We start from the raw sequence: 23,522 nt of genomic DNA, 5'->3' as shown, positions 1-23,522 counted from the left end.
CTCGGATTCATACTGGCACTTTGCAAGGATCATCAGCATAATTTTAACTGTGACGGTAGTGTTTCACGGAGAGAGGACCCCAGTGTTTTCCCAGGACAAGCCAGCGAGCAAGAAGTTGGCATTCTGGAAACCCGGAAACATATGAAGGTTTGACTTGTTCCCAAAACAAGAGAGAGTAAGAACTTATCTTGTGTTCATCTGCACAGCCTTTGTCTGGATAACATGTTATAAATTAATTGTTTGGAGATGAGCATCTTTCTCATGCTGGCATCTAAACAGAGAAAAGTTGATGAAGCTAACGTGACTAAAATGATTGATAAAATTGAAGCACTAAAGAAATGGAAAAAATACAGATAGATATCAAGGTGAATTGTGCATACATTCCCATTTGGTTTTGTACACTGTATTTTCAGCACTATTTCAACAGTAAAATCATAGTTGACAGCTGTAAGGAACATTATAAGTAATATTTAATTGTTTGGAATAGCTTATTGACCACAAATTCCTCAATGTCTTTGGCTACAGCATTGAATGTCTAAAATAAAACATCAAATCAAACAGCATATTGAATGTTCTTTTGGATGCAACAGGCAAGGCAATAACAAAGATATTTGCCAAGTGCCCTTCTATTGTATTGATAGATGTACCTGAGTAAACCAATAGAATGAAGAGTCAGGTCAATTGTTACTACAGGAAATAAACCATAAACTGGGCAGAGTAAGCACTCACTCCTTTGTTAAACAAGATTGTTTACTGAGTCTGTAAACACAAAAGGACTTGCCTGGGAATTCCAGCACTGCACAGTTTTATTAGGTTGACGTATGCAGAATGAGAGACCTTGTCTGGCATATTGTCCGAGGCTGGATGGGGTACATAACAACGTGATGACTTCAATTTAATTGCAAACTTTAGAGCACTCTTGTTTGTTCTTCTTTTCACTTGAGTTGTCAGCTGTCTCTGGATTGCTGGTCAGTGTTTGCTTTCTGTACTGAGACAGAAAATTGCCGTTATTAGCTTTGATTGTTCTTTGCTTTACCTTAAGGCCACCTATTTTGATGAGATTACAGCTGCTCTAGGTAACAGATTCAGTTGTGGCAATTGCTACTCATTCTACGTTACTAAGGTTTCATCAGTTTTAGTACTTTTAGGGACATTCCTAACAGTATACAGGCGAGACAAAAAAATACAAAGAATGAATTTGGATTCACTCCTCTTATTCGTCTGCCTTAATGATTAAAACAATGTACATTACTGTAATAACAAAATAATACTTAAACATGTTGTAACCTTTGAAAATGTCTCCTGAGTGCCTTTAGCAATATCAACAATAGGTCTCAGGATTATAAAAAAATTATTTGAAATAGCCATTATGCCACAGCTCACACAGATACAATCCCAAAAAGGCATGCCAGTATCTTTACTTTCTTAGGAGCTAAGGAGGTCTGGCATGTCACTGAAGACTCAAACAAACTTCTACAAATGTACTGCTGAAGGTATCCTGACTGGTTGCATCCTGCTGAAAGGTCTCAGCCCAAAATGTCGACTGTACTCTTTTCCATAGTTGTTGCCTGGCCTGCAGAGTTCCTCCAGTATTTTGTGTGTGTTGCTTGGTTGTATCATGGTCTGGCATGACAATATGAATGCTCAGGAAAGTAAGAAGCTGCAGAGGGTAATGCCCAAAACTTCATGTATCCCCACGATCAGTAGTATCTACAGGAGAGACTCTGGAAAGAAACAGCCATCATCAAAGACCCCCACCGTTCAGGTACGCCACCTTTTCATAACTATAATCAAGCAGGAGGTACAGAAGTCTGAGATTCCACTCCACCAGGATCAAGAACAGCTACTTCCCTTCAACCATTCTGTTTTTGAACCATCCGGCACAACCTGAATCACTACCTCAGCACAGCGACACTATGACCACTTTGACAACCTTTACACTAAAATGGACATTGTATTTATTCTAATACTGTTCTTTGTAAAAAAAATTTATGCTTAATTTATATTTTCCTTAAGAATACTGCCTATATGATTTTATGTCCCTGTGATACTGACACAAGTAAGTTTTTCATTGCACCAATGCATACACATATTTGTGCAGATGGTGATAAACTCAACTTTGACGTTGACTATTCCTCAAACCTGAAGATGCTCAGGGAATGGACCGTAACTCAAATCGGAACAGAGAATTTCCAGAGAGAAAGGAAAAGTGAAGTTCTGCCATGCTTCCTGCATTACAGCAATGACTCTACTTACAAAGAACTTCTATTGGTAGTTTAGGAGTCTTGATGTAATGGGATTGATGTAATGACAAAGGTTATTATTTTTTTAAATTTGGGATTCATATAAAGGCAACTACACTGCAGTTTCGAAGGAATACTACACTGCTGATGGTTAAGATAAATTCCTTTTAGTGGAGCTTTGTAAGTATTTGGAATTGTTGACGCTGTGACTGCTTATTTGTTGTGCATATTCAATCTTATTATGAAATACTAATGGATTCAGAAGATATAGTGATTTGATGGGAAGGTTAACTAGAGACCCAAAATCACACCAATCTTATTGAATGACAGAGCCAGTTTACTAGGAGAATCTGGTCTACTCCCACTGAAATGTGTCCTCTTTCACATTAACCTGTCTGCTCTTTCAGGTGGATGCAAGAAGTCCCAGGCATCATTTTGAAGGAGAGTAGCAGACCTCTCCACATGCTTGCCAGTGTCGCCAAAAATAAAATGATCACCAGCTTATTGTTTGGAGTGCCCTGGATCTAGCCCACCACCTGAATTTGCCACATATGCTACCCACAAAAACAGTCTGTCTAGAGTCAGTGGGCTTGCTGAACTTTAGAAAGCTTTTGACAAGAACAGATCATTCGGCCCAACAAAGCTTGCCAAATTCCTATTTGCATAGCGTGTTGAAATAACTATCGAGTTTAGATTTGAAAGTCTGTAAGGTACTACTCTCAGCTACACAACTAGGTAGTTTGTTCCACGTCTCCACAGCTCGCTGTGTAAAGAAATGCTTCCTGATGTTAGTCTGAAATCTCCCCTTAACCAGTCTCCACCTGTGGCCCTGTGTCCTCATTGGTAGATTAATTTTGAAGTAGCAGCTGGCATTCACTTTATGTATACCCTCAATGATTTTGAACAATTCTATCATGTCACCTCTCATTTTTCGTCTTCTTAGGCTAAAAAGATTCAATTCTTTCAGTCTTTCTTCATAGCTCATAATCTGCAGACCTGGAATTAGTGTCGTCGCCCTTTGCTGAACTCTCTCTAATGCCTTCACATCCCCCCCAAGATAAGGAAACCAAAATTGTACACAGAAGAAGTGGCCTCACAAGCACATTATACCGGTTAAGGAGAATGTCTCCAGACTTGAACTCCACTGAGTGTATTATATGGTCTAACGTTCTATTAGCCTTCCTAATCACTTCTGCGCATTGTCTAGGTGTTGATAATGATGAATCTACCAACATGCCCACATCATTCTCACACAGTGCACTTTCTAACTCAAAACCCCCCCAATATACATTTATATCTAATATTTCTTGTTCCTATATATAATATTTTACATTTATTTACATTAAGTTTCAGCTGCCTACATCTGGATTTTGTTTAGATCTAATTGTATTGATTCTACTGCCTGAATGTTATCAGCCTGTCCCCCTAATTTTGTGGCATCTGCAAACTTTACAAGTTTATTTGTTATGAACTTATCCAGATCATTAATGCAAATTAAAGATAGCAGTAGGTCTAAAACTGATCTGTGTGGAACCCCACTTTTATAATCTTCTGATTTGAAAATGATCCTGTCACCATAACTCAGTGTTTTCTGTTTTTGAGGCAATTCTGCACCCATTCGCACACCTTACCCTGTACTGCTACCTCCTGCAATTTGATTATTAACCTCCTGTGGGAACCTTGTCAAAAGCCTTCTGTAAGTCTGAGGAAATGATATCAATCACTCTATTGTGATTAGTGGTGTTCTGCAGAGGTTGGTGTTGGGACCATTTCTTTTTATGCTGTATATCAATGATTTAGATGATGGAATAGATGGCTTTGTTGCCAAGTTTTCAGATGATATGAAGATTGGTGGAAGGACAAGTAGTGTTGAGGAAACAGGTAGGCTGCAGAAGGACCTAGACAGAATAGGAAAATGAGCAAGGAAGTGGCAAATTAAATACAATGTTGGAAAATGTATGGTCATGCATTTTGGTAGTAAAAATAAATGTTCAGACTTTTTTCTAAATAGGGAGAAAAACCAAAAATCTGAGACATAAAGGGACTTGGGAGTTCTTGCACAGAACACCCTAAAGGTTAACTTGCAGGTTGAGTCAGTGGTGAGGAAGGCAAATGCAATGTTAACATTCATTTCAAGAGGTCTAGAATACAAGAGCAGGGCTGTGATGCTGAGGCTTTATAAGGCTCTGGTGTATTTGACCTCACTTTGAGTATTGTGAACAGTTTTGGGCTCCTTATCTTAGAAAAGATGTGCCGACATTGGAGAGGGTTCAGAGGAGGTTCACAGGATGATTCCAGGAATGAAGGGGTTATCATATGTGGACTGTTTGGTGGCTCTGGGCCTGTGGTCTCTGGAATTTAGAAGGATGAGGGGGGATCTCATTGAAACCTTTCGAATGTTGTAAGGTCTAGACAGAGTAGATGTGGAAAGGATATTTCTCATGTTGGGGAAGTCTAGGACAAGAGCATAGTCTCCATTTAAGACAGAGATGCCGAGAAAATTTCTTTAGCCAAATGTTGGTGAATTTGTGGAATTTGTTACCACAGGCAGCTGTGGAGGCCAGATCATTGGGTATATCTAAGGTGGAGATTAATAGGTTCTTGTTTGGACACGTGATCAAAGGTTACAGGAAGAAGACCAGGGAGTAGGGCTGAGGAGCGGTAAAAATAACTAGCTAAGATTGAATGGAGGAGCAGACTCAATGGGTCAAATGGCCTTATTTTGTTCCTAATGTCATATGGACTTCCTTTTTAGTACAATTCTTCAATGCAAGCACCATGACATTAAACTGGCAAGTGAGGTTGCAGTGGTACTAAAATTAAGCAATAAGCCTTGTAAATGAATGTGCCCAAGACTGAGGAATGCACACTTGTACAATAAGTTAAGATATCTAATGTTTGAACGGTGGGAACAGCTCTAGTTGTGTAACTAATAGTAAAACCTGGAAATGAGGTCTTGACCCAGATAAATCATTGTGACATAATACGTTTGGCAATGCTAAGCAGAAAATGCCAACAGATTTGGTGTGTAAAGTTACATACGGTTGGTTGTAGGTATGGCAGTGCCTGGGAGGTCTGCTATCCTTCAAAGTGGCATTGATCATTCATACGCTTCAAGAGGCAGGCCAATGAGAAAGTTTAATGACATTTAAAAGCTCAAGTTCAGAAACAATATAGAATCAACCACTTTAAGAAAATCTCTAAACTAATGATGGGCATGGAGACAACCCCTGTAATTAAAAATGCAACTCAGAAGTTAAAGGAACTCTAAAGTAGAAACTGAATGCCGCAATGATTTGGTCTTCAGCACAGAGAAGAGATTCAGAAGTTAGACTGGGTATCATCATCACCTCTGCATCAGATCCTTATGCATTTGATTCTTTGTGCAATATATCACATAAATCAAAATACTAAAGAAATTGTCAATGTAAATGATAATTAACCTGCTGTCTCAAACCTGTCCCTACCATGCTTTTTAAGGAAATCTTTTAATAGTATTTTTAATTCTGTAGAAAAACTATTAACACATCCCTCAAAACTAAGTTTTCTAGATGCCTTCAAAATTGCAGCTGTCAATCCCTTACTTAAAAGCCAAACCTTGAGAGTGAAATAGTGGCCAACTACAGGTCTAAATCAAGTCCTCCCTTCCTGGGCAAGATTCTTTTTTTTTAAACTTTTTTTTATTGTATTTCAAGTAGTTACAAAATAAAAATATGGAAAAAAAATGTATATTACCCATCCCCCCCTCCCCTTAACCCCTCCCCCCTAGCATCCCTAAAAAAAAGAGAAAGAAAGAAAGAAAAAGAAAGGAAGAGTGCCTGGATATTGGAAGATCCCCACATGCTCCATGGAGTTTGTAATAACTTTAGTATATATATATTTATTTCTTTCCCCAAATAACCAATTATCTCATCTTTGGAGCACCTATATATTTAATCCTGTCTTTTGTATTCTTGAGCAAGTTATTTTTAAACAACTCAACAACCCTCTGAATGAGAACAATATTCTAGAAAAGTTTCAGTCAGGTTTTAGAGCAAACCACAGCACAGAGACAGCCCTTATCAAATTGTCAGTGGCCTTAGTCTTGGCACTGTTACCACATTGTCTCAGTTCTAATTCTTCTGGATCTAAGTACGATACCGCTTTTGGCACAATTGACCACACCATTCTCCTAAACCATCTTGAGAACTGGGTTGGTGCCTCTGGTAATGTCCTTAATTGGAATTCTTTTTTGTCTGTCTTGGAGACCAGTTTTCTAAGAGATACAATATACCATTTGGTGTTGCTCAGGGAAGCTGTCTTGGTTCCCTACTCTTCTCTTTATACATGCTCCCCTGAAGAGACATTACTAGAGAGTATAAACTTGATTGCTATAGTTATGCAGATGACACAATTGCATGTCTCAGTTGAGCCTGATGAAGATAACGCCCCATCTTCTCTGACTCCTGGTATGACTGCAATAAACAAATGGATGAACTATCATTTCCAACAACTAAATGAAGATAAAACTGATATACTTTTAGTTGGTCCCAAAGCCAAAATAGATAAACTTCTTGATAAACTTGGGAACTTGGTTCTTCTTGCAAAATCAGAAGTAACAAGCTTGATTCAGATTTGAATTTTAAATCTCACATAAAGAAAGTGACCAGAGCAGCATTACACACAAAGTGCTGGTGGAACACAGCAGGCCAGGCAGCATCTATAGGGAGAAGCGCTGTCGACGTTACGGGCCAGGACCCTTCGTCAGAGCAGCATTACTACTCTTTAGGAATATTGCAAAATAATGTCTGTTCCTGTTACATAATGATGCTGAAAAATGAATTCATGTCTTTCTATCAAAGAGACTAGATTACTGCAATGCACTTTTGACTAACCTTCCTAAGCTGATGTTAGACTTTTAATTAAAACCAGGATGAGGGAGCATATCACTCCCATTCTAACTACTCTGCATTAGCTGCCTGTATCTTCTAGTTTAAAGTTCTGTTTCTTGTTTTAAAAGCACTCTGGGACCAGAGTACATCACAGAAAAGCTTTCATTTTATAATCCTGCTTGAGCTCTCAGAAAATCTTCTGTCAGTCTATTTAATTTAAATAATCGCCCCCAAAAGAAAATTGGCAGGTTAGCTTTTTTGTATTATGTTCCTAAACTGTAGAATTCAGTAATTACAACTATAAGGGACACAGGATCAAAATCTATTTATTTAACCTTACTTTTAATTAACATAGTTTTATCTCTTATTTTCACATTTGCACTTTATCAAACTATAAAGCACTTCGAACTACATCATTTGTATGAACAGTGTTCAATACATAAGTTATTATTATTGTTATTATCATTACAATAGTAAAGGAAGCTCTGGTTTTCTGCCTTTTATGCAATGGCATGGATTACCTAGAATAGAACTATGTATATACAGCATTTCAACCACATTACAATTTAATAAGTTCCAATTAAAAGAAAATAACTGAGTTTAGTTTGCTTGTTAATTGAATATGTTGTGTGCTGGAAAATGTGATATTATAACTTATAAAATTGTAAACAGTAACTTTAGTGAAGTAAAGATCAGTTGAGATGACAAAACAGATTCATGAAGATGTTCAAAATTAAAGTCAATAAGATTATATATATTTTACATTATTGGGCCAGATTTCCATTTAGCAGCAAAGGATTGATGCCTGTTATGTACTGTGAGAGAAGATCTCCACAATGGTCTAGCCATCTTCCCCCTTCCCCTTGCCTGTTTCTCCATGATGTTATCAGGTTGACTAAACAGCCAAAATGAAAAAACAAGCTAGGATGCACTTTTCAATCAGGATCTTAAATCCTTTGCAGATAGGAATGTATGTGTGAAATTGAAGTAGAAGATAAAATAACTTTATGGGTAAATCTGTTTGCACTCATGGGCATTGCCTATAAAATAGACATCAACTTCTGCATCTCCCCACATACACTGAGAATGCGGAAGGTTTGATGTTACAGTCATTAGCGTCTAACCTACAACTCTCTACTCCTCATGGAGTTCAATGATCACGGAATTTCCTTTTTTATGCATTTCTGAATCTACTGAAAAATCTGAAGGACACAGACAACAGGGATGATGCCACAGATATCAAATCTTTATCTTCAAAGGGCCACCAATAGTAGACTGAATGTCTCTTCTCCAGATATATATGAGATGCTTGCGATGACTGTTTATTGCATATATGCATTTCTGGTTCCAGAGCTTTAAATGCTAAGTACTCATTCATATAGAATAAATTGTACCTATCAATGCCTGGTACTTATGAACCCTTTTCTGCATCTACTGTAAGTAAAGGTCAGCACATTCACAGACTCACTGAAACTAGCTACTTATACTATTTCTCCTGGCTTCTTCTGATTTCTGTTGAAATTACATCAGCATTCATGGAATTTCTTCCATAACCTCAGCCGATTACCTACTTGTACATACAACTGTTCACAAGCATGTTCTGATTTTCTTCTCTGTCAAGACATCAGCTGAATTATGAAAACATTGTATAATTTAGCAGAAAATTATATACTTATGCTTCATTCTGCTCTCACGTTATCACATTGTTTAGTGCTCATTCATTCATTGACATTTTTTAAATGCGTGCAATATTTTTCTCTGTGAAAACAGCAGACTGATAATATTAATGGAGTAAATTTCTACAAAATGAATGATCTTTCAAGAAGTACTTTCTATATCAATGACCTTTGGAGGGGTCTCCATCAATCTTTGCATTCTGTTTCTCTTGTTAAGCCTGCTGGTTTTGATTCTGCTGCTCCTGGGATAATGAGATTCTTTTAATGACAACTGCAGACGCAGCTGGTAAAAGTTTTATCCCTCTGCCCCATCCCCCTCTCAACACCCACTGTTGTCTGCTTTCTTGTCCATACCAGTTGCATGGGCTTTCCAAGCACTATGTAGCAAATTAAGAACTTTCCTTAGTACATTAAACACATGTATATTAAAAGAAACTCATATTTTCTTTGTCATTACTATATATAATAAGGAATGTGTGCTATTTCCATTAGATGAAATACACCTTGTATTTCCAACCTGATGGCATGAATATTGAGTTCTTCTGATAAAAAAATCCCTCCCCTTCCCTCTCTCCTATTTCCCATTCTGACCTCTTACCTTTTCTCTCTTGTCTATCACCTCCCCCTGGATCCCCACCTCCTTCCCTTACTCCTAACGTCCACTCTACTCTCCTATCAGATTCCTTCCTCTCCAGACCTTTATCTTTCCTACTCACCTGGCTTCACCTATCACTTTCTACCCATCCTCCTTCCCCACCGTTCAACTTTTATTGTGGTGTCTTCCCCTTTCCTTTTCAGTCCTGAAGAAGGGCCTCAGCCCAAAACATCAACTGTTTATTTATATCCATGGATGCTGCATTCCTCCAGCATTTTGTGTGAGTTGTTTTTAGTTTGTCTGTTCTGCTCTTCACATGACTAACACGAATAACATGATTACTGTCACACAGGTAGGAGTTCCTTATGGATGTTTGCCTCATGGACTAGTCATATGCACTGCATCTGGGAAGAAGTAGCCACCCACAACCAGCTCATCGCAGCCCGAGTAGACACAAATACTGAAGTTCTTTCGGTAGGTCGGGGAGAAGAATCACTATCACAGTTTTGAGGATGTACTCTGCCCAATTCCTCCACTGCAAAACCCTAAGACCTTGGACTTTCAATAAATCAGCAGGCAGATGGAAGAGACTATAAAATTTAGCAGAATCTGCCTGCTCCTAGCCAGGGTGTGGGGATTAGGGATGAAGTGTTCAGTTTGAAGCAACAGGTAGAAACGGTTCTCTCCAGATTTTGTTGAACACCCAAATATGTTAATTGATATAGAAAACCCTGAGGCAATGACAACTGAATCACAAATTGTTCTAGAACAGAAGGAGGATGGAAGGCTGTACTATATGACTGTGAGCCCAAGCACAGCTCCAATACCATATCTAAGCTTGCCTACAGCACTCACTGTCATTGGCTGAATCAACGGTGGTGACGATTCAACATCTGGCAGGGAAATTGAAAATCTGACTGAGTGGTGCTACCACAACCACCCCTCACTCAATGTCAGCAAGACCAAGGAGCTGGTCATTGACTTCAGGAGGAGGAAACCGAGGGGCCATGAGCCAGTCCTCATTGGGGATCAGAGGAGCAGAGGGTCAGCAACTTTAAATTTCTTGAAGTTATAATTTCGGAGGATCTGTTCTGGGTCCAGCACATCTGGTAAGTGTATTTATGAGGAAAGCACAGCAGCACCTCTACTTTCTTAGAAGCTTGCGATGATTTGTTGTGTCCTTTAATACCTTGACAAACTTCTATAGATGTGTGGTGGAGAGTGTGTTGACTATGACCTGGCATGGAAATACCAATGCCCTTGAATGGAAAAAGTAGTGGATATAGCCCATTCCATCCTGGGAAAAGCCATCCCCACCATTGAGAACATCTACATAGAGTGATCTCACAGGAAAGCAGCATCCATCATCAAGGACCCCCACAATCCAGGCCATGCTGCCAGCAGGGAGAAGGTACAGGAGCCTTAGGACCCACATCACCATGTTCATGAACTGAGATTACCCCTCAGCTATTAGGCTTTTGAACCAGAGGTGAAAACTTCACTTAGCTTCACACCCTAACACTGAACTATTCCCATAACCTAAGGACTCACTTTCAAGCACCTTTAATCTCATGTACATAATATTTACTGTTTATTTATTTATGATTATTATTATTTCTTCTTTTCTTTTTTGTGGTTGCAGTTTATTACCTTTTGCAGACCTGTTGTTTGTCCTGTTGGGTGCGGTCTTTCATTGATTCTATTGCATCTCTTGTATTTAATGTGAATAAGTGAATCTAAGGGTTGTATCTGGTGACATATATTTACATTGATAATAAATTTCTTTTGAACTTTGGATTTTAAACTTGATAGAGATATATAAGACTATGAAAGGCATAGATATAGCAGGGAACAGCCAGCACCTTTTCCCCAGGGCAACAATAGCTAATATCAGAAGACATTCTTGTAAGGTGAGTGGAGGAAAGTTAAGGTAACATTTCAGAGGTAATTTTTTTATACAGAGAGTGGTAGGTACCTGGAATGCACTGCCGGTTGTGGTGGTGGAAGCAGAGACATTTTGGACATTTTAGAGACTGTTAGATAAGCACATGGATGTAAGAAAAATGGAGGGTTATAGCTAGTGTTGGAGAGGAATGGCTAGATTGACCATACTTACTTACTGCCCGTTACACTACTGGCATTGATGGCAGCAATGATGGTCCTCCATCTCTGATGTTGTTCAGGGCTTCCTCTTGGCTTTCACTACTGTCAGTCACACAAGTCCCAGGTAGAGGCTCAGGAGTACCGTCTCTCTCAGATATAGAAGGATCCTTCATTGCTGTTTCCGTAACAACTTAGTTTTACCAGTCAGGGTTGTTAGCCCTGACTAGAATCCCTGAACCTGGAGCACCGTTGGACCACTGTTAGTCTGGCCTCTACCCTTTGACCTGTTTCGCACAGGTTACCCTACCGGGAGCCAAAGCATACAGCTCTTACTCCAGCCAACATAGCTCTCCGGGTCATTGAGGCATGCAAGTCTCCAAACCCAATGACAAGATTGTGGTCCTCTTGGAGGTATGTTGATCATTGGAGTAAGTTTATACAGGTTGGCATAACATCATGGACAAAGGGCCTGTACTGTGTTGCACTGTTCTATGTTCTATATTTGAACTATACTCTACTTCAACAGCAAGGAGACCATTCATGAAACTGTTCATCTAAAAATGTTGCTACCTTAGATTTGGCCATGACTTTGAGAATGTTAATTTTGAGAGTTAATATCCAGTTCCATTACTTTAGAAGGAGGAGATGACAGCTCTTAGCTTGGGTGCCAATATTAAACCAAATAAGTGAACCTTTGCAAATTGGATATCCTAATCAGATATTTTTAACATATCTTAAAGCAGCCTTTTATTAGTGAATTGAACTTATACTTAAGACAATCTTTCCCAAAAGCAGGCCCTGATGAATAATTGAAGCAGCTACACCAGATTTCTGCCCTCTTTAAAAGTAATTGTAGCTATTCATGATGTCAAAATGAAATAGAAACACTGAACTTCAGTGCAGCAGTCTGCATCATTTTCAGTATATTGATGATGTTAACTCGGAAATCCAAAGCAACTTCACAAATTAAAATGTACTTACCAATCTATGGTTGTTGTAAAGTTAGTACCATGGAGTAATATTGAATTTCCACACCATTCCTTGCTATGTATAACTAAGAAATGGCACTAAGTAAAATAGATAGAGATCTGAATATAGAAGCTTAAGATAGAAGTTTACTGTAAAGTAAGCAAAAGGGAGATGTTAGCCTTGTTAATGCACTGAATGCCTTCCCATCATTTGATGCGGACTACTCCAAAGTATGCATTACTAGTGGGAGGGCAATTTTTCACTAAACTTGATCCAGAGGGAGGAGATCAGTATTGTAAAACTGGGGTAGCTCTTCTATGTGGAATGGTTCAAACCAGAGGCCCCATAAAATATGGAGCATCTTCCTTTAAAGGAGTTTTGTACGATGCACACACACACATTCTCTTGATAATGCCTCATTCTCATTAATGAATTCCCTGCATGTGAAACACTCCCACCATGCGTTCCCTCTCCTGACATACCTGAGGAGGATAGGGGAACCATTTTAACTGCAAAAACTGCTGCACAAACCCAGGTTGGCTCCTGATGGAACCACCTCTATTTCTTCCAACTCTGAGACAAAGATGTCACAGAATTTTGACCCATTTGTTTAATCAAGTTTGTAATGCAAGAGGACTTGATAACGTTGGCCCACACGTTGCTATTATACTCACCTTTAGTAACCAAGAGAAGGAATGTGTTTAAGCTAAGGAGCTTGTGCAAAAAGATCCACAAAACTGGTCTCATATAGTGATGAAGACTGAGCACGAAGGAGGCAGGATGCAGAGGCTTAAGTTAAGCATTATCTGTGCAGATCATGTTATTGCAAAATCCCATTTCAAGACATGCTTATATACTAATTCAGCTGCATTGAGTATGATAGCCAAGAAGAAAGGGCTTCTTATTTAGTACAATTTTCCAAAAAAGTTGGTAGAAATGAAAACTTGGGATGCATTCAATAATGAATTTGATGATCTAACTAGTTCTTGTTTGATCATGTGTTGGGGCTGTTACGGGTTGATTCCAATTCCATTCCCTATCTGAACCTTCCTTCTGATAAATACACTGACGCAGGCTGACGTTGTGGAGCTGCCATGAAATAGCTTGGGAAAGCTGGAAGCAAAATGTTTTGATCAGTATGGCTACCATATAATGGAGTTTGCTTTCCTGTCAGACGTTAGTATATGGATTGCTCCCTGATAAAGGCAGCTGTCCCAGCTGTTGTACTTTTCTCGGTATGTACAGTAGAGGTGTTTGTATGAGGGAATTCTGCCATACCTCAGATGCTCCACCTCAAGCTCTTCCTTTTCCAAAAATCACAAATAAAAATGAAGCAATAGGCAAGCACAGGCAGTTATCTCAGGCAAGCTGAAAGCAATTGACTTTTTCAACAAGAAAATTGGGCAAATGACAGGGAATCACATTTTACTAAAGAGTATGGAAATAAAAGTGGCCTTTAATCATGTGGTGAATTGAATCAGACTAAACTCACTAAAAGAGACTGGTAAAACATAAACCGGAGAATTTGCTGGTCTGATCCCAGTTTTGGGTGTGGAACACTTAACATATTTCACCTCTCAGCACAAGAGTGAATGGCTTATCACTTTCTTGTTGATTGTCAATTGATGCAGGTAATGAAAATAGTGGACATTAGCTTACAGCTGGGATATTATTAGTTTTATAGCAAAAGATACTGTATAAGAACAATGGCTTAATGTTCAGACAAAAGCCTCACCTCAATGAAGAATATCTCTATAAGGTTAACAGATAGATCAAATGCTATGGGACTCAGACAGCTGTTAGGTAATGTGCAACACTTTGTGATTATCAGCCTGTGTTTGACCATTTCATGGCAATGTTAATGATCCTATATGAGAACATTTCAACGAACAATAAATTTAGTATGGAAGTATTAAATTATTTCCATGTGTAGAGAAGCCAGTCACTTGCCCTACATAAAACAACTAGTTGTTTTATTTGATATTCAATTTGCCATTAAATATTACCTCAATAATGCAATCTGTAAAGTAAGATTCACCAATAGAAAACATTAGTAAATTAAATCATCAAAATGTAACCATTGTTAATTTATAATACACTGAAGTATCACTATCATTTAGGGAAAGATATTTCAGTGGTTGAGCATTGTTTTGCTAATAGAAAGGCTTGAGTACTTTATAATTGCATGCTGGTATTAGCTATGGTTAATAGGGACTCAGTCTTTATGGAGTGCACATAATCAGTTAGTGATGCTTAGAGGGCATTACTAACTAGCTACACAAAAGAAGAAAAAAATAAGTCAAAGCAATTCCAAAATGTTTAGGAAATAATAGCTTCTGGAGCATAAATCTTATTGATGGCAGATAAAATAGCCACCACGAGCTCTGAGCGCATTAGCTGCCTTGTTATTATCTCAGGGTTTTTCATCATTCTGAGGGCAGACCCCATGTTTGATTTCTTTGAAGAGAGCAGCAGGTAGCTTTGGCAGCCAGGGTCAGTGCACTGACCAGTCTTGAGCTCCATTGTGCGGGCTGTACGCAGCATGTTGCCTGCAGATGTGAAAGGTCACTCTCCAACAGAGGCTCCATACCTGAGCTTTTGTTGCAAGTGCCAGGGAAGTCTGAAATCTGATTTTTTTTAAATCGGAAGGCTGCTTACTACTGCTTCATCCAAAAATATTTAACCGTTGACATTCCATTTAAAAAATATAACAGGTTGTTTCTGATCTTAAGAGAACACTTCAAACCAGCTAACATTTTTAATGTCTTGTAAACTACAAAGATATACAACTTAAATCCTACAGTTTGCAACAAATACCCAGATTATTTTCATAGCTTTAAAGTTTGAATATTTGTTACAAAATGTTATGGATTCACTTACTTAATAAATGTTTTGCTAATCTTTATTACTTTTGTCCACAATTGATTAAGACTGGTTTTGCTTCATTATGTTGTGTTTCACAGCACTTTGAGGGAGAAGGTCTTCCCAACACATATGGAAATTTGAAGCATAAACTTGTACATTCATTTCCAATATTGGCTGCCAGATATGCTCACCCGACACATTCATTTCCATTGAGTCCAACAGAACCACACAGATTTGAAAACTGTGGCCATTGCTTGCATTTAATACTAGCAACCCAAGAAATCTCTTCTCCAATTTCTTCATTCAACTTGGACTAACTTGTTAAGTCTTTGCAACAGACTATTTTAGTTTCATTTGAAAACAGCATTGTTTAATTTCTTTAGCTTAATTATGTATATAGAGTGCTACAATGCTGTGAGCAATTTGCAACCTGACATTTATTTTGAGATTTATATTATATTTCGGAACTAAACCCTTAAGCTCAAGGGTCTATTGAAATAAAGAGCAAATTCTATTTTGAAATTAATAGCAGCTCCTTCTTACTGGCCTAATCAGAGGCTGCTGACTGATTGCAATGAACAGCATGAGACTGCCATAAAGTGAACTCTCAGCGTGAGGGAGAGGAGAGGTTGTGCGGAGGTTACAGGTACTTTTCACACTGCCAGGCGGGAAAGCTCCAACACCCTGCTGCTGGAAATTTGTCTGCGCTGCTGCCATCAAATTTCCCTCAAAGGCCAGACACTAAAGTCTGCGACTGGGGGAGATTTGTTGATATGATAACTTGATTAGTCCTGGACAGTTGACACAGTGGCAGAGAGCCAGCTCAAAAGAATCTATGCTCTTAGCCTTTAACCTCTCCTCAGGAGATGACAAATTATATCTGTTAAATATATCAGACCCCTGGTATCAAACAAATAAGTTTTCTGTTAAATTATATGCCAATCATAGGATACTAAGCACAACAGCATAAAAGTCTTTTACTGTTAAAAGTAAATAGATCTTCTAAACCATTTTATTAAATTAATTAACACAATATCTTAAAGAACACTTAGTTTTTAAAAATACACATACTTAGTAGTAAAGTAAGTATGTTTCTGAAAAAAGGGTGTTTTTCTTGTTTGTTTTGACCTTGAATAAAGCGGATTTGTCCATCATTATATAGATAAATTATTTGAATTTATAATTTTATTAATGACTATAACCTAACATGAAATTCCATAGCTTAAATTAAATTTTATGAATAAATGTTATACATTTATCATTGAACAATAAAAAATTACAGTGTAAAGATGGACATCTTTTCACACATGGATCAGCTTTACAACAGAATATAAAGAGATTTGAATCCAGTGTAGAAGTTTTAGGCATATTCTTCTTGCCTTGGTTCATTTTATTTAACCTCTTATGGGATCCCAATCACCTCAACACAATCTCTTGTATTCAGCTGTTGTTTAAAAGCTCCCCTTGTATCTCATCTGAACACCGATACATTGCATGTGTATCCAAGTAATAAAGATTAATTTGTATTTCTTGTAGTGCAAAACACTCAAAGACCCTTCAAAGGAGTTATCAGATAAAATATGACAAGGAGCCACATAAAAAATGTATTAGAATGAGTACCAAAAAGATTGTCAAAGAGGAGTACTATAACTTGTGTTTAATAAAAGAGAAAAAAGGTGTAGAAATAAATTTAAGGATTTGATATATGTGGTGGCTATTTGAAACTGAGGTTTAAGTGAACTTCTCCTCATAGAAGGTGGACTTCTGGAATTCTCTACCTTGAAAGATTATGGAAGATAAGTAATTGGAAGATCTTAAAGAGGAAGTAGTTTTTTTCTGAAAGATTAGGAAATTGATTGTTATAGGGTAAAGGGGTACTGACACAGATTAGGAGATGAGACCTGGGCTAGATTGGAATCAGAATAAATTGGTTAACTTTGTGGCACCTGTACAATGTAATACATGCAATAGGGAGTAAAAGAAAACTTGAAATTACAGTAACAACTAAATAAATAGCGGATGGTAAGAAAGGTCTGAGAGGCTACTGTCTTCTTATGTACTCTTTAATGAAGAGGTACTCATCTTGATTAATAAAAAGAGCAGGGAAAATAATTTTGTTCATTGCTACAACAATCGTATTGCCCTCTGTGTGATGTTAAAGCTTTTCAATAATTTGTGACAGAGGCTGTAATTTATAATTTTCAGTCCTGAAGACAGACGGTGGATATTGAATTATCAGAGCAAAGTAAAAAAATAGTTACAAATAAATCCTTAAATGGGTAAGTAATATGTTTAGATAATATAATTGCTGGTAAAACTTGAGACTGGCATTGACTGCGATCATATAACTTTGATATATACATGACATTTGGTGAGCATTCCATGCTAGTGAAATTACTATTCTGTCACCTTAGATGAAAATATTATTGAAACTTAATTCACAATTCACATGTAATCTCTTATGTGACTACAAAAAGACTGAATGCCATTTATGATATAGCTAATTTATTTCTCCAAAGGACAGAATATTTGCTCAGTTCTTATTATTTCAACTAGAAAAAGTGTTTAACTGGACAGCAAATGTTACAGGCAATTCAAGATTGCGTATTCCATCAGGAAGCAACCCAAGCAGGTGTGGGCAGCGGAAATTACACGTGCTTAGTTTACATTTGTATGTCTTCCTGAAACGATGATGATTTCTGCAAGAACTACTACCCCTCCAGTCTTAAATTGCTCCTCAGCACATTCACAATGGGCTATTGATTCAGCTCAGTCTATCTTGATTATGCCAAACAAAATTCTTCAGAAATGTCAAAATTTAGATTGTTAAATTAAAATCTCTCATAATTATAGTAGTCAATCATAGATCATCAATCACTTAGGATGTTTGTCCTCACAAACACATCTGCCACTTATAGTCAACTTCAAAGATGTCAACGGTTCACTCAAAACAAGTTTCAAATAGATCCAAACTGAACCAAATGACATCTAAGCATTAAACCCCTTGGGAATGATACAGCTCAATTCTCTCATGTGTAATCCTGATTGCTGCATATGCATTGTGGGAAAATTGAGTACCATTAGTATTGGTCTTATATTTGTCTGGATCAACAACACAAACTCCAATGCAAAATGTACTTTGATCGCAATGCCATCGTTTCAATAGGTACATTTAACATCAGAAAAATGTATACAACATACACCCTTAAGTTCTTTTTTTTTTGCAAACATCCATGAAAACAGAGGAGTGGCCCCCTAAGAATGAATGACAGTTAAATGTTAAAACCCCAAAGCCCCCCCCCCCCCAGCTGCCCTCTCCCACGTACAAGCTGCAGCAAGGTAATGATCCCCCTTCCCCACCAAGCAAAAACAGCATCGGCACCCCCCTACTGAGCACTCAAGCATGCAGCAAAGCATCAATAAAGACACAGATATGCAGTACCCCAAAGACTACTCGTTCACCCGATAATTCAACATACCACAGTGTCAGTGTGTGTCTCTCTCTCCCCCTCTCTCCCTCCCTCCCTCCCCCCAATAAGGGAAAAAGAGGTGTCCCCATTTGACAGCAAGAGGGGAGACCTAACAAAACAACTCACTGATTAATGGTGTTTTAAAATTCTCTTGTGTCACTTTTTCCAAGCACTGTGTCCAAAGAACTTGCTTCTCTGGGCACACAGCCAGCAGCCAGCTCGCTGCTTACGATCCTCCATGTACTCCCACGACACACCAGGCACGGCACCGACCTCGAGCTTGCCTGCCCCCAGAGCCACAAAAATCCGGCACCCTGAAGGCGTACTCATCTTCCAGGCCGCGTCCTCGGCATATTGAAAAGCGGCCAATTGTGAGACCCTGAGAGCGGGTTCAATTTCTCCAAAGAAATGAAGTCAGCATGTAATTCCAGGTCAGGGTCTTCAAAAGAACCCTGGAAAGGAAAATAAAGAGGTATTAAAGATAGATATAAAAGTAGTCAATGTTATCATCAATAATAATTCATGACTTCATCATCTAGATTATTTTTTATAGCATAATTACTTCCTATAAACTTTAGTGATAATATGAAAGATACTACACGTGGAAATCTGCAGATGCTGGAAATTCAAACAACAACACACACAAAATGCTGGTAGAACACAGCAGGCTAGGCAGCATCAATAGGGAGAAGCGCTGTCGACGTTTCGGGCCCAGACCTTTATCTATGAAAGATACTGTATGCTTTGCTTAGCACATTAATAACAGCATCTTTTTACCTCTCTCAAACAATAAGTCTGTATCACCTGATATAACATTTTTCTTTGGATGCTCTTGTAGCTCAAGATAGTTTCAGAAAGTGAATGATCATTTTCTGGATTTCCTTGTCGGCGGCCGAAAGAGAGGAAAGGGAGGACTCCAAGCCAGACTAAAACAGTAGGCTGTAAGAGTTACTCTACCCAGTATCTTCAATAGTTCCATTTCATATTAGGGAAATGTGCACAATATAGATCCTAAAATTATTTTTTCTTTGCAGACATCCACAAAAGCAGAAGAGCACCCCAAAGAATGAGTGACAGTTAAAACATTAGAACCCCAAAGCCCCCCCCACTCCATCCTCCTACACACAAGCAGCAGCAAAACAACGATCCTCTGCCACTCCCACCCACTTCCGCAAAAAAGCATCAGCAGCCTCCACCCACTGAGCATGCAATAGCAAGGCCCCCAGTAAAGACCATGATCTGCAGTGCAACAAAGATAATTGTTCACCCGACAATTTGATGTGCCACAGGCACATAAAGGGAAAAAGAGGTGTCCCCTTTCACAGCGAGAGGGGAGACGTAACAAAACAACTTGTGGATTTACGGTGTTAAAAGTCTGTCGGGCTGCTTTTTTTTCCCTGAGTTCTGTGACCCGAGAATTGGCAACAATCTCTCACCCACCAACCCAGCAACTTTAAATTCCTCAGTGTTATCATGTCAAGTGGTTTATTTCAGATCTGGCACACAAGCGCCATTACAAAGAAAACACGACAGTGCCTCTACTTTCGTAGAGGTTTGCACAGACTCGGCATGTCATCTAAAACTCTGACTAACTTCTATACATGTGCATTGGCGAGTACATTAACTGGTTCAATCGTGACCTGATATGCAAGTGCCATTGCCCTTGATAGATAAGCCCATAAACAGCAGCGAATACAGCCCAGTCCAGCGCAGGAAAACCCTCATCTCTGTTGAGCACCTCTACATGGAGCACTGTTGCAGGAAAGCAGCGTCCATCATCGAGAACCCACCACCCAGGCCGTGCTCCCTTCTCACTGCTGCCATCAGGAAGGAAGTACAGGAGCTTCAGGACCTAAACCACCAGGTTCAGGAACAGTGTATTCCTCTTCAGCCCTTGAAGCAGATTTCCCTGTAACAGCCTGGATTTCCTCCAGGGCTCTGGTTTCCTCCTACATTCCAAAGACATATGGTTTTGACTTAGGAAGTTGTGGACGTGCTACGTTGGCACTGGAACCATGGCGACACTTGTGGGCTGCTACAGCACGTCCTCAGACCGTTGCTGTTGGCCATTGGCACAGACAGCATAGATCATTGTATCGAGCGACATTTTGATGTACATGTCACAAATAAAGCTAATCCTTAATCTTTATGCAACACACACAAAATGCTGGTGGAACGCAGCAGGTCAGGCAGCATCGATAGGGAGAAGCGCTGTCGACGTTTCGGGCCGAGACCCTTTAATCTTTATGTCAGTGCTGATGGTTGAGAAGATTTTATGAAGTTAGCACATTATTAGAATCTCAGTAAACTGATACTCTATCTTCAATAAGTTACAAGGGGGAACATTTACCTTTAAGAAATTTACAGAACTGCTTGCAACTTTGATCAGGAATGTTGCGATGCCTTGATTTCTGGTTGACTTTAAATTTCAGAGGCAAATTGTGTGATTTACTTCAGCATTGTTACAACTTTATTCTGTTTGATACTTTAAGTTTGGATGCACTTCAGGAGGCTTTTAGTTCCTGATTCTTCATTTTGATCACAGGTTAAATTTTCCATCACAATGACCTCTTACAAAAATTCTAGTGCTTTGTATGAAGAGATTTATAATCCATTCTGAGCAAAACAGGGACAGTAAAATTTTTAAAACGTAATCATTTAACACCTAATTCCTAAAAATGAGGAACAAATGGCCTATCCTTAACTGGGGGGGGGAGGGTTGTGGAATGACATGGTTGGGGGCTGAAGAAAGAGAAGAGGACAGGGTTATCTGCTTGAACAGGCCAGTTAGACATGTTAGATAAGCAAATTGAAACATAGTATTCTGAGTAACATGCAAAATGCTGGAGGAACTCAACAAGTCAGGCAGCTTCTGTGGAAATGATTAAAACAGACTACATTTCAGGTTGAGGTCTTTCTTCAAGACTGAAAAAGAAGGGAGAAGAGATAAAAAGGTAGTGGGGAGAGGGAAGGAGGACTAGTTTGAAGGACTAGGTGAAGCCAGGTGGGAAAGGTAAAGGGATGGAGAAGAAGAAATCTGATAGGAGAGGAAAGTAGGCCATGGGAGAAAGGGAAGGAGGGGCACTAGGGAGTGGTGATAGGCAGGTGAGGAGAAGAGGTTAGGGACCAGACTGGGGAATTAAAGGAAGAAGAGGGTGAAGATAGAAGGGAAAAAAAATCACCAGAAGGAAAAATCTGTGTCCATGCCATCTGGTTGGAGGCTACCTAGATGGAATATGAGGTGTTGCTCCTGCATGCTGAGAGTGGCCTCATCAAGGCAATAAAGGTGACATTGTCCGATAAGTCAGAAAAGGAATGGGGATAGGAATTTAAATGGTTGGTCACTGGAAATTCTGCTTTTGACAGATGGAGCAGAGGTGCTCGACATTGAGGTCCTCCCACAATTTATGTCAGGTCTCGTCAATGCTACAGCGGGAGCACCAGATAAAATAGACAACACCAACAGATTTGCAAGCGAATTGCAAGGACTATTTGGAATGGAGATTAGGGAGGATGTAAATGGGTAAGTGTAGCTTATATTTTGCTTACAGGGATATGTGCTAGGAGAGAGATTAGTGGGAAGGGATGAATGGACTGAGGAATCACAGAGGGGGTGATTCCTGTGGTAAGCAGAGAGTGGGGGAGGTGAAGATGTGTCTTTTGGTAGGGCCTTGTTGAAGGTGGCAGAAGTTGTAGTGAGAAGATGGGGTTAGCACTCATGTCCAGGAAATGGAAGAAATCTGGGAGAAGGCATTATCAAAAGTAGAGGAAGGGAAACCCAATTCTAAGGTGGACATCTCTAATATTCTAGAACATGTGGCAAAGACAAAGGAAGTGAGAAAAGGGAACAGCATTTTTACAGGAGACAGGGTGGGAAGAGGTATGGTCAAAATAGCCATGAGGACTGGTAGGTTTATAAAAGGATGTCAGTACATAGTTTTTCTCCAGAGATGGAGACAGAGAGATTAAGAAAGGGGAGGGAGGTGTCAGAAATAGACCAAGAAAAATTAAGGGCAGAGTGGGAGTTGGAGGCAAAGTTGTTGAAATGGATGAGTTTAGCATGGGTACATGAAGCAGCACCAATATAGCACATGAAGATTTGGGGAGCATTACCAGTGAAGGCATGGAACAGAGATTATTCTACATAGCCACCAAAAAGTCGAGTATAGCTAGTGCCCATTGCTACCTTGAGTCTGGAGAAAGAGGAGCCGAAGAAGAAATTGTTGAGAGTGAGGACTAGATGGAGGAGGGTGGTGGTGGAGGGGAACTGGCTGGGGCTTTAGTTGAGAAGGAAGCAGAGAGCTACTTATTGGAGGATAGAAGTGTATAGGGTCAAAATGAGGTGGTCAGGGAATTGAAAGTTGTTGAGTAGATGGAGATCATGTGAAGTAACATGGATGTAAGTAGGAAGAGACTGATTGAAGGGGGTTAGGATGGTGTTAAGTTATTTTGACAGGAGTTCAGTGAGGCACTAGCAGGCAGAGACAATGGGCCTACCCAGACAGTCAGGTTTGTGGATTTTGTGAAGGAGGTAGAAAGGAGCATTGTGGGTTAAGGGAACTATGAGTTTGGTGGCAGTGGATGGGAGCCCAGCAGTGACAATTGGCCTACCAAACTAAAATGGTATCCTGATTACTATTTTAATTTTGAACTGGGTGCAGACTCCACTTACTGGTCCAATGGACAAGGCATGTTTTGGTTTAGTTACATGGTGCTGAGAGTAGTGCTGG

General features: G+C 39.2%; 1 long non-coding RNA gene across 5 annotated transcripts in view; it reads right to left on the bottom strand.

The window, feature by feature from the left end:
* Window positions 1-782: 782 nt before the first annotated feature.
* LOC132378540 (uncharacterized) overlaps window positions 783-23,522 on the bottom strand; it is a 47,970-nt gene continuing 25,230 nt past the window's right edge. For 4 of the 5 annotated variants that reach the window (XR_009507093.1, XR_009507102.1, XR_009507095.1 and 1 more), the window contains 2 exons: window positions 18,919-19,244; window positions 783-988 (listed from right to left, as the gene is read on the bottom strand). This is a non-coding gene — a long non-coding RNA (uncharacterized LOC132378540). The remainder of the gene's footprint in view (window positions 989-18,918; window positions 19,245-23,522) is intronic. The other variant, XR_009507096.1, reaches the window with a different exon arrangement.

Source organism: Hypanus sabinus, chromosome 2 (genome assembly GCF_030144855.1).
Source record: "Hypanus sabinus isolate sHypSab1 chromosome 2, sHypSab1.hap1, whole genome shotgun sequence".
In the NCBI taxonomy this organism is placed as follows: domain Eukaryota; kingdom Metazoa; phylum Chordata; class Chondrichthyes; order Myliobatiformes; family Dasyatidae; genus Hypanus; species Hypanus sabinus.
This window is presented reverse-complemented; position numbering and strand designations above follow the sequence as displayed.